General features: G+C 37.9%; 1 protein-coding gene across 1 annotated transcript in view; it reads right to left on the minus strand.

Annotated features, from left to right (window-relative positions):
* Positions 1 to 8331, minus strand: part of LOC113048948 (semaphorin-4C-like) — a 58528-nt gene extending 50197 nt beyond the window's left edge. Inside the window, exon 1 of the mRNA XM_026210930.1 lies at positions 7853 to 8331. The gene's annotated coding sequence lies outside the window, so the exon portion shown is untranslated. The remainder of the gene's footprint in view (positions 1 to 7852) is intronic.
* Between the last annotated feature and the right edge of the window lie 4070 nt (positions 8332 to 12401).

Genomic DNA, 12401 nt, shown 5'->3' on the forward strand with positions numbered 1-12401 from the left:
TGAAATATGAATTTTGCAGATGCATAACTATCCTCCCCCTGCAGCATTTGCATTTGAACTCTCTCTTTGTTGCCATTTTCTATCAGCACTAGTCTCTCTCTTCTGAGCGACAGAGCAACAGGAGGTGTGCAGTGTGTAGCGAACTAGGGTTAAAGGTCATGAGGGAGGGGCTAAGTGTTTTTGCACACACCGCCTCACAAGGGTCTAATTCTCCAACAGCCTTTGTATTATTTTTTTATTGATTACAATTTATTTGAAAAGGGACCATGCATTTCATGCATTGCTCCAAATTTGTCTAGTTTTCATGCTACATAGAAGCAAAAAAAAGAAAACACACACAGTAGCCTACAGTAAAAAAATAGACATACATGCACATCCTATCAGAGCCAGGATAAAGCAATAAAAATAACGTCTTGTTAAACCACAACCGTGTCAATGTTTACAGAGTTGAACAGATTTTACATAATATTTTTGATTTAATTTAAAAAGATCAATAGATGTGCACATCCATATGTAATAGCTTTCACAGAGAAAGATGATAACGAGTGTCGAACACAATCACTAGTAGATGATAATCTAGTAGATCATACAAAGCAAAAATGCACAAAATCAGAAAGTGCAGTAGGGGACGAACCATTTAAAATGATCAAAACTCAGAAAATGATATTTATCCGAAACCTTACAGTGGTGATGTTGGTTATGCTTTTTGTCCAGAATTTTTAAAGTCGGAAAAAGAAAAAGGATTGCAGCATGCATGAAAGTCTTAGCTACATCAGTGGGAAGACATTGCCTAATTTGTCTGAAGTTTATCAATTTATAAACCTCAGCATTTTCTTTACATGCTTTTTTAAACTAAGATTTGGATCCAGCGTTAAAGCAAGATAATTCATCTCTCGAGCTTTATTCTGTATCTTTTCATCATTTATAAAAAATGTCTGCTTTGGAAGAACAATTGTTCCTCCATCTGGTGGGTCTTGCACATCTGCAGAGATATGCACAGAAACCTGCCGTGCACCAGGAGGCAGCGGTCTTGGGGTTTTTCGTGGACGTTCCTCCCGAGGGAAGATGGAGGGTTAAGGGACGGGGGCCGAGTCCAGATGTGAAGCCGTTTCTCTGACTGTGTTTCTGCCCTGACGGACACACAGCGAATTTTATTGTGTGTGTGAAAGCTGGAGCACTTGATTGTTAGTTCCTCTGGTGTTTCCTGCTGCTAACAGCTCAGTATGTAAGTCACAAGGGAAGGCATTGTGTTAAAAGGCGAAAAAATGCCAAAATGAGATAGCATAGCATTTTTTTGAAAGAAAGGGTCACTTGCCCAAAACATTATTTTTTTGTGATGCAACATGCATCGTTTGTGTGTGTAGCTGAAGATTACAATTGCTAAGACTTTGTTGCTTTGTGGATACCTAGATATACCTAAATGCTTGACCACAATAAATCCGTAGTACCACTACATACCCTGATATGTCACTGAATGACATTAGGGTGACTAAATAATATATATTTTTGGGAAACTATTCCTTTAAAAAGTAATGCACATCTCAACAAGGCACTTCATTCGTATCCGTATCCATTAAAGCTACACAATAAAAAAATCTAACGTTAAAGCGACTCAAACTCAGAGCTGGGGTTTGTGTGGAGCAGCATTTAATACAAATCGAGCCGCTCGTGTAAGACACAGAGCTGCATTACAGTCTGAAACACGCAGCGCATACAGAATATTTCATAATCACAGCCTCCACTTTGATAATCACACTAATTGGTGGTTTTGATTGGTTTTATATTGATTAATCATGCAGCTCGAACATCCGTATAGCACAAATGGTGTGGGACGGGTTAGACACTTACGTTTAATCCTCAGGCTTACAGGTTTGTTCAAATACAAACCGTAAAGCTTGAACACGTTTATCACTGCAGATGGGCTTTAAACATGGGGATATTCAGAATACAGCCTGAGCTGAAATCAGCACCAAACACCTCAAATTAGCCTGAGATTTCACCATTCCAACTCCATTGTGTGCAACAATACACTTAAGCAAATACATTTGGCTTTTGGGGAGAAAAAACACCCATTAATTCCAGGCAAAGGGGGACATGGAGCACACAAACCAGATGTGAGCTCAGTAAACAACCTGAGTTTGAGATGCATTAGGGCAAACATCTGTTAGGAAGGACAGCGATGGATGGGAAAGAGCAGCGAGGGAAGAGAAAGGCTGCACTTGCGATTGTGATTGCATTTCTAAATAACATTTCTGTAAACACAATTTCCAAAAGGACATTTGGAAATGGCTCGCACAAAAGGAAATAATTGACCGGCTCTTTTAATGCCATCCAGTTCCTACCTGTTGCTGCCAAGCTTTGAATTGAGAAAAACAAAAATCTGACCCTAATTTTAGGACAGACTAGAAGAAAAGCCATGCAAACGCAAATGCATATTTTTCACTCCTACATATACAACAAATGCACAGCTTGGACAAATCACTGGCAGAGCCTGCAGGGGAAGGATACTAAAATAGCAGATGGTCGATACTGGTCATTTGCTAACAAACGAGAGGGCCTACGCTCTCCACCTTTCTCCTCTGTGAGGCCTTCATACACGGCTCGTAAAAGACACGCAAAACTGGCCTGATGGATCCATCTCAGGACCAGGAAAACAAGCCCCAGGGCGGAGGAAGCTAAAGGGACATGAGGGAACGGCATTTGTGGCCTAATGAGCTACACTGAATGCATTTTAAAGGGACAGTTGATGAAAAATGTAAATTCTATCATCATTTACTCATTTAAGGTCAATGTGATATGCATCTCGATGTATAACCAACGATGTGATATATTAAAGATACATATGAAGCAGCTACCCATGCAATGCAATACAGTTCACCCCTATAAGGATGCAGTATGATCCGATTTCGATTCGACACAATGGGATTCAATGAAATACAAGGCAATGGAAAAAACTATGCAATTATGCTAAGCAATTGAATATGGCACAGATAGTTTGCTTTTATTTCTTTGGCTTAGACAAAAGGCAAACCATATATTAACTTAAGTAGCTTCATTTATTATATATAGATGAATAGTTTTTTTTTTTTACCAATGCAAATATGTTAGAAATTATGCATCTTGATACAAATGTCAACTTGTATCCAATGCAAACTTTTATAAATCCATGCATCGCATCGTTAACTTGAATGCCGATGTGAATCAGTGATTCTTACAGCAGTTTTGTTAACTAAAACTAAAACTATTGAAAATTGTTTTCAGTAATTGAAATGATAAAGTTGAATAAAAATTTAAAAAAGTATAAATATTGGATGAAAAATTTTACATTGGCTATTAACTGAAATAAAATAAGTTGAAGTCACTAAAACGAAAAGTCTGAAAGAATACATACAAATTAAAGACTTATAAACACTTAAATTATAAAAATGACAAAAAAGGAAATTGAAAATAAAACTGAAAATATAATAATAAAATATTTATAAATACTGAAGTATTAATATGGCATTTTGTCTCGGTAGCTAACTGACATTAAATAACAGATTTAGAAATACTTCTCAAATAATAAAAATGAATACAGCACAAAACAAAATTACTAAAATTAAAATTAAAAACTTAAAAAGTAAGCATTTTTGCCAGAACTATCCCTTTAAATTAGAGCCTGACCGATATATCGGCCGGCTGATATTATCGGCAGATATTTGCATATTGCATTTAAAACGGTATCTGCGTTTATAACGTCGGATGAAACATGAGAAACAGAGTCTCATGCTTCACTCAAGTTATGAGTGTTGCATAGTTTGCCCACCAGAGGGAGCTCTGCAACTCCCCACAACAGTTGACAACAGCGCCAGAAATCCACTATAGAAGAAAGCGATCAGACAAGCCATGGAGATGTAAGCCGTTTCTCAATAAGCGTACTTGTCTGTATTTGTGTTCTTGTGGACTTGTGAAACGTCATCATCGCTGCCCAAGTACTGTTCCAATTGAAAGTTCACATCTAGCCAAGTCCAGTTCAAATCCCCGGATGTGTTCTTGATCCGCCCCTTTTACCGAGGATGCATGGAGAGGTGACTTGTGCAGACTTGATACGGGTCATAACCCAGAATTCAGTTCGAACCAGGTTCGCATCAATGGCAGAGGAGAACTGTAATACATTTCAAAATACTATTGTTGTTTTATCACGAAATGATAACATAAATCCCTTCTGGAAAATGGTTTATACAGCCCACATACATAGAACAGGCAGATATTTTGCTATTGAATGTTGTGTAAGTGCAGTTTATAGGAAATGGGTCTAATATCCAGTTTATTTTCAAAATCAAAATATCGGCTTATAAATCGACTCTTTTCGAGTTAATATCGGCATCGGCCGCCAAAAATCCACATCGGTCGGGCTCTACTTTAAATGTGTCCATCTTTAAAAACTAGTTTTTCTTTTTTTTTAAATCCTGTATCACTTTCACAGTTCTGTGCCAACGTGTTTCTCCACTTCTGGCCCACAGCAGTGTGCGCACACACACACACACACACACACACACACACACACACACACACACACACACACACACACACACACATGCAAGCAGCATCACATCATTCCAATGTGTAAACACACTGGGGGATGGTGGAAAAAAGCACTACCCTTAACACAAATGCACACAAGCTTCCCTTCCATCCACACACACATGCTCTCTCTTCTTTATTGGCAACATTGCTCTTAAAACACTCTTCTCCATCCCCTTATATAAACATCACCCATGTTCATCCCCAGCCCCTGCTGTTTTCACTCATCCGTCTCAGCAGACGAGCCGTCCACTCCAGATCACAGACTCACCTTGACTAGACGAACTCCTTCTACTTTTACACATCTCTCCTGAGACCCGCACACTCTTGGAGTAGCATTGTGCTCATTACTACTACAGGTGGAAGCCAGGAAACAGAGAGACTAACTAGAGGAAGAGAGTGATGAGGGTTCAAGTTAAAGAGGTCACCGTCGATGCACACAGCAGAGAAAGAAGGACAAACAACCCTTGCATGGGCTTGATTAGGGAACAACTTCACAATAAGCCAGAATCCGTGAGGTTTTACTCGCGCTCGCCAATGATTTCCATTCATTCGGCGTAGACGCCGTTCAGGGACGCGTCACGTTGGTTTGATGCATGCACTAATTGTGTGACCCTGTCCGCAAACCACACGATCACAACAAGACCCAAGGCCAGAACATTTGCTTCGTGATGTCAGGGATGCAATACAATAATTCATTCATGTGATCTGAGCTCCTGCAGGGGTTTTGAATTCTGTACATGTATTTCAGATTGCTCTGCGCACCTTGTTAACATTATAGTGCATTTTTGAACTGGGAAATATGAGCGCAGTTCCAATGATCCAATTAATATGGATGGTTTATACCTGACATTTTAACATGACTGTATCTTTACAGCTGCATAGAAGTTCAAATTGTAGCTTGGATCTAGTCAAACAGTGCTTAAGCTCAAGGACAGCCCTTATTTTGGAATAAAACAGTATAAAAGTTAACATATGCAGTTGAAAAGGCATTATTTCTGCTTGATTTGAGCCTTCAATTCTTACATTTGAGTGAGTTTTTATCCAGTTTCTTTGAGCTAGATCAAACAAGTTAACGTAGATGTTACCCCACGAAAAACTAGAGCCTTGATTTCAAGAGTTGGTTTTCAACATTTCAGCTTAAACACTGGATGATCAGACTAGCAACAGCTTTGAGAATCCCTCGTGGAAATGTACTAAACCTTGTATGGGAATCTCTCTCTATCTGTGTGTGTGATTGAGTTTTAGATACTATTGACTAAGGAAGGATGTGAGTCCATTGTGGCACAACAATGAGAAGATCTTCCCTCCAGGAGCCCAATTTGACTCTCAATGGGTTTGAGGAACATCTGGGCTGAAGGGGTGACAGTGTTTGGGCCCCAGCAAGCTATTCCCTGCCAATTGGATATAATGCAGGAACGCTGTTCAGGACAGGCTGGAAACAAACATGAATGGAGCACAATTATACAGTTACCACTCTCTTCTCCCTCCACTGTTCATTAACAGACAATGACGAGAGCGTATGACAGCCCCACGTCACAATAATAAAGAGCTTTGTTAGCGGCTTCCAGTCTCCTCTATGCTTACAGACATTATAATGGACAATCGATTGTTCTCCGATGTGATGATACATACTGGCCTTACTATTTCACATACACATGCTTTAAAATCCCATTCACATGCACTGATCGATTAGACTGCTTTTCAAACTGTTTATGTTCACTTAAAACATAACTGTGAAAACTCAGCAAGATGGACATTTCGACATACGAATTGCAAAGTAGCCTATATTTTTCCGTGTTGAATCGTGCACACCGAAAACGCTTGGGAAACCACAGCTTGGTGTGTTTTTAACTCGTTTTTTTGTATCGTGCAAAAAAACGGCATGGAGACTGTATACGACGTTACATGATTCGACTGATTTGGATGTTAACAAGAAAGGGTGACAGTGCACCGCATTACAGGAACATTCATGTTTTCACAATTATCTTTGAAAGGAAGGGGTGTTTCGGGTGTTTACTTTGCATATATGAAGGATTGGCTGTGCATACAGTATATTTACAATATTTGATCGCACAAATTGACCCGAGTAATAATTTACTCGCAACCAGTCCAAACCTCAACAAATGATTGGTCCATGCAATAGCAATGAATGGTAAACGAATGCATCAGGAATCTAAAAGAACACCAAAAAGTATCACAGAAGTAGTCCTTTCAACGTCCTCTGAACAAAACAATAGCTTTATCTGACCAACAGGCCAAATTATACGTTTTTTCTTTTTAAAGTTCATCCTGGTGCTCAAGTACACCATCTATGTCTGGTCTGATTCTCCACTTTGCTGTGAATAGATCAATAGAGTGGAAGAACTTAATTTCTTACAAAACAGCTACTGTAAATCTTAAGAATACTTCAAATGTTAAGATTTGACATTTTCAGTTATTATTTATTGCATGATAATCACTATTTATTGTCAATGCATGGAAACTAGTGATCAGGACACTAACAGTGGAAAGTGCTGGGAACATGAAGGTGAGAAAATAAACACATTGCTTTTTATTCTTAGGTTAACTGTCCCTTTGACCATTTCTCTGTCCGAATGATCGCCCAGCCTATAAACAGCATTGTCCACTCCATGCTGTAATTACTGTAATCTCCAGAATGCAGTGCGCACTTACTTTATTATACACGACCTGAAGAAAGAAGGGAAATGAGGAAAACGCGCTCTGCTCGTCAGCACAAACACATCTGTTATAGTCAATCTCCAGCATGACCGTGTGATTTTCAACATCATCAGTGTCACTAAACATTCATTTCCAGGCAATATTCTCAGATATAATCGATGTATTGTCCTGTAAACGTGGCAGGAAAAAAGAAAAAGTGCTGATGTCGTGCTTCAAATATATAAATCACACAATAAACCATCAGCTTTTATTCCTTCACTCAATCTAGAGACACTTGAAGTGTTTTATTTGTTTGCACGTCGAGATGTGTGTGCAATTAAAACCTCACTGCGTTCGGGCAAACTTATATTCGTCAAAAACAACACATAACTGTCAGTAATGCCAATCCTCTTTTGTAAGGATTTTAAACTTATCTAAACAACACGGCAACAGTTGGAGCTCCGACTTAATGACGCTATCAAATATCCTTTCAGCCCCCAACGCTATTATTTTTAAAACGCACAAATTAGGTTACGTTGTGACGTCAGTTCATAAACAGACTTAAACACTGCAATAACAGAACACCGCGATAATTCAGTTGCATTAGTATTGCATGCGTCAAACTTACCTCTGGCGACTCTCGGCGGTCAGCGCGTCCAAAAACGCACGCAAACGCACACAGCTAGTGGTCTTACAAGAGCACCTTTCAAAACGAGTCCAACAAATCCCACATTTTCCAAAGAAAGACTAAGCTCCTTGTGTTTCCCGCATATGCTTTTCTCTCCTGACGCGTAGGAGAGCGAGCGAGCGAGCGAGCGGCGCGATGGTCGGTGTAGGTTTACGCAGCGGAGCTCTCCCGGTTCACTCCCTTTGTAGTAGTGCTAAGAGAGAGAGTGCATTAAACCCGTCCACATCCACTTCTTCAAAGCGGTTCCCCTCCGTGACAGCAACTTGAACCCTTCGCCCTGTTAAAGAGAAGCTCAGAGAGAAAGACAAAGGTGCTCCGCGCAGCTCCAGCTCGCCACACACACTGCGCCGGAGATACACTGCCTCCTGACGGGAATCTGTGAAGCGATGAGGCGATCAGTGGCTCACAAGAGCTGCACAGACACAGGTCTCCGCCCCAAACTCCCCTGTCCTGCACGGGACACCGGGATATCATCATCACAATCAGACGAAGCATTGCTCATTCTCTAATGCACTTCTGTGCTGTAGCCTACTACATTATTGTAATGACTTTACAGTATTATAGTGTGCATACACATTAGAGTCGGCTGATGCATGTACAATAAATGCAAAGAGAGAGAGATAGATACATTTTTTTTAAAAGTGAAAAATAATATCAAAATGCTAGTGTAAAAAGTTTGGTTAATTGGTTACTGTTACATTACCGTTAGATTATAGCCTGCATTAAATGATATTTAATGTAGCCTAATGCATTTAATTTAAAAATACTTTAATACTTAATCAAATCCATAATATCTTCAATAAGTGAAATTGTGTGTTTGCATCACATGATAGTGATAGCCTACATAACATTTTTGTTTATTTTGTTATTGGTTGAAATACCAAACAAATGGTTAATGAACAACAAAAATGAATAAAAGGTTTTAGAAAATGTCATATACTAAAACACACAGGCAGTAAAATGCTGACAGATGGGATAGATAATAAGAATAGTACAAATAATACTATATTTAAATTATTTATTTTCATTTTCACTATCAGTTATAATAAATGCTGAACAAATGGTTTAAGAAATATGAAGTTATGAATTGAAATTTACAGGCACTAAATGCGTAACAGACAGACAGATAGACAGATAGACAGACAGATAGACAGACAGATAGACAGACAGACAGATAGATAGATAGATAGAGAGAGAGAGAGAGAGAGAGAGAGAGAGAGAGAGAGAGAGAGAGAGAGATGTGTGTCTGAGGTCATGATTAAAGCAGCAGATAATCCTGTATTTATTCTGATTTCAGTAGATTCGATGGATTACGGCCGTCTCTGTATTTTAACACTTGAGAGGATCTCTCCGTCTGCATCCTCCGTTTAAAACACTCTATCACATAACACACACTGTTCAGAGATAAGCATCGCGCCATTACCAAAGCCGAAGGATTAACCCAAACTAAAAGATTAAAAGTGTATCTTAAACTTTTTGTGGCATCTCCATTCTTCATATTTCTTTAGAAAAGCACATGACCTGCTATCCTTTGTTTTAAAGTGCACTGGTGGTGCTTATGGATTAGTCAAGGGACTGCAGCTGATCTGAATGAGGAGAACATTTAGAGCAACTTTAGCTGAGAAGATGAAGTCTTTCATACCTCTCAGACAGTTGTGACACTCAATTACGGGCAGTGCTTCCTCGAGTGCAATCATAATGGAAATCTTCATTATACTTCTGAGAGACACAGGCTACTTAAATAAAAGCCTGTTGCTCCTGAGGCTCCTCAGCATATCATGTAGAATCTGTTTGGATGAGGATTTACTCTGGGAGGCGAATCGAATGAATAATGGACACCAGTCCACAGCAGGACTCAGGAGACCACAGTCTACAAAACCCTTCACATTATAACACAAACGATCTCCAAGACAAGCTGCATGGTCAAACATGCAACTGACACGCAAAGGTTAATTCAACTCAATAAGAAAGTTTCGATTGACGATTGTGACGTTTCAATCAATTATCGGATGGGAATACTGAGCATTTAGAGGATCACACATACTGTACCAGGAGTAGAGTCCTATGATTTCAATCATGTGGAAAACACAGACATGATCTCAGAATTTTGTACATTTTGGATATTTTTTTTAAAATCAAATCGCAACATGCATTAATTTGTGTGAAAATACTGCTACTGAAACATGAAGTTTGCATGCTCTTAAAATGACTCATCTTTAACATTTTGTGTCTTCATTCGAATCACAAACAGAATTTCTGAAAAATAAAATATTACACAGGACCCTGGTATTATAAAAACTGGAATAAGTTCAATTGTTTTAAAAGTGTTAAAACATACAATTTGGGAGATGAAAACAGAATTTGGAGAAAAAAAAATCACAGTGTGTGAATAATGTAATATAGCAACAAATTGTTATTATTTTTAATACAATTCATGATTTCAATTGATTAGAAATGATTTTTGATTACTAAATTTTCATTTGAGACTGAAGTGAAAGTATAATTTTAATAAATATAACATTTTCAAGATAGTATTTTATCTTGGCTGTGAGGTTGGGGGCAACAGTAACATCATACAAAAATCAAATTAGATATTAGACCAATTTTGGATCTCAATTTTTTTTTTAAACCATTAAAACAGGAAAACACACACAACCCCCCCCCCCATTTACATAAGGTCTTCTATAAATATTATTATAATATATTTCTGCACTTATGTTCCAAGCTCGTATTTTTTACAGTCATGCCAATAAAGCAATTTTGAATTATAAAATGATTAAATAGATAGCATTTAACATCACATACTATGTATAGATCGGAACAAACTTGTTGCTTGCATCACTTCACAGGATGCACAAACCTTGCCAGGTTTTATTTGTGAAGGTTCTGCTCTTGATGCAAGGTTTATCAGAGGTTATTCTCAATTCAGAGTTTGATATGGAAGAGGGTGAGTCTTTCTGATACACGCTGAACCTTGAGCAGATGCTGCCTTTTGAATGAAACGCCTTTCAGCACTGAAATACAGAATAACGTTTTGAGTGAGAGTCGACTTTGTCTCTATTCACAGCTCCTGCTTCAGCAAGGTTGTATTAGTCATGTGGAACAAGCCCAGCTTGGAATATAGCACACAGAGCAGATGAATGTGGAAACTAGGCCAGGACAAAGAGGTAAGGTGTACACTCATTAGGATGAGGTCCAGAGGTCCAATCCTCTGAGCTACAACTACAGATACAGTATTACTACTACAAACCACAGCGTTGAAAACATGCACAGTCATGACAGTGAAAATACAGAGTGCACTAACAAGGTTACTCTTTCTTTATATGAATGCTTATAAATATGCATATGCAAAGTCAATAGATAAAGATCTATCAATCACTGAATCATTGCATCACATTAAAATACATATCAGCTCAAATTAATGCAAGGTTTTACATTTGCTATAAAATTAAAATTAAACTGCATGACAATAGAAAATAAAATAATTAACATTACTTCACATATGGCAGATGTATATGTACTGAATTTAGTCACAGTTATCACAGTTTGATGATAAATATATTTGCACACTACAGAAGGACACAGGCTGCATTTACAAACTTAATCTCATGCAATCAATGTCTTGCATTTGAAACAGTTCATATAAGGAATAAGTGACCATACCCCATAAGCACCACACACTCACTAATGCATACAGCATCCACATGTCATTAAGAGCATTATAAAAGATTCAGTGTTATCAATATGTCAATTTATTATAAGAAACACAAGATTTTAACAGCCAATGACATTTCCAGCTGGGGAGACTCAACTGATTTTCTACAGTTTAGTGTTAATCATCATCTAACTCAACCAGTCAAGAGATAGATTTAGCCTTAGATGTTATATGAATATGGTCCTGAAGCATAGCTTTTATTAGCTGACAATAATAATAAACAAATAAACATTATAGGCACAAATACAAATGTACTTTTAGAAATTGTTTTTGAAAAATATGGTGTTATTGTTTTGGCAAGCTTAAATTAAAACATCTATGAAAACTTGTGTGATATTCCTTTAAAATAATGTTTTAGTATATCTTTTTTTAAGTATATTTTACTGTGCAATTTCTTACAGAATTTCTTTAAGTTAGACCAAACTTTTAATTTGGTGGGTTGTAACCAGAGTTTCTGTGTTATTATTAGCTATAAAGCCTACTTGAAGTATAGCATACTCTACTGTGCAATAGTACTATATTTCTGTTTGAAGTTATACCGAAATTTTATTTTGACAGTTTGTTGTAAAGACATTGCCGTTTCTGTCAGTCTGTGAATACGATACGAATGAATGACGATAGTTTTATCAAATGAAATCGTGAAATCCTCTCATAGCGTTCTTGCGTGCACATGTGTAGCATACATCATGTGTTAATATAGTGAAGAGCTGAAAACACCACGCGTGCTTCAGTGTGTGTGTGTGTGTGTGTGTGTGTGTGTGTGTGTGTGTGTGT

Source organism: Carassius auratus, chromosome 30 (genome assembly GCF_003368295.1).
Source record: "Carassius auratus strain Wakin chromosome 30, ASM336829v1, whole genome shotgun sequence".
Classification (NCBI taxonomy): domain Eukaryota; kingdom Metazoa; phylum Chordata; class Actinopteri; order Cypriniformes; family Cyprinidae; genus Carassius; species Carassius auratus.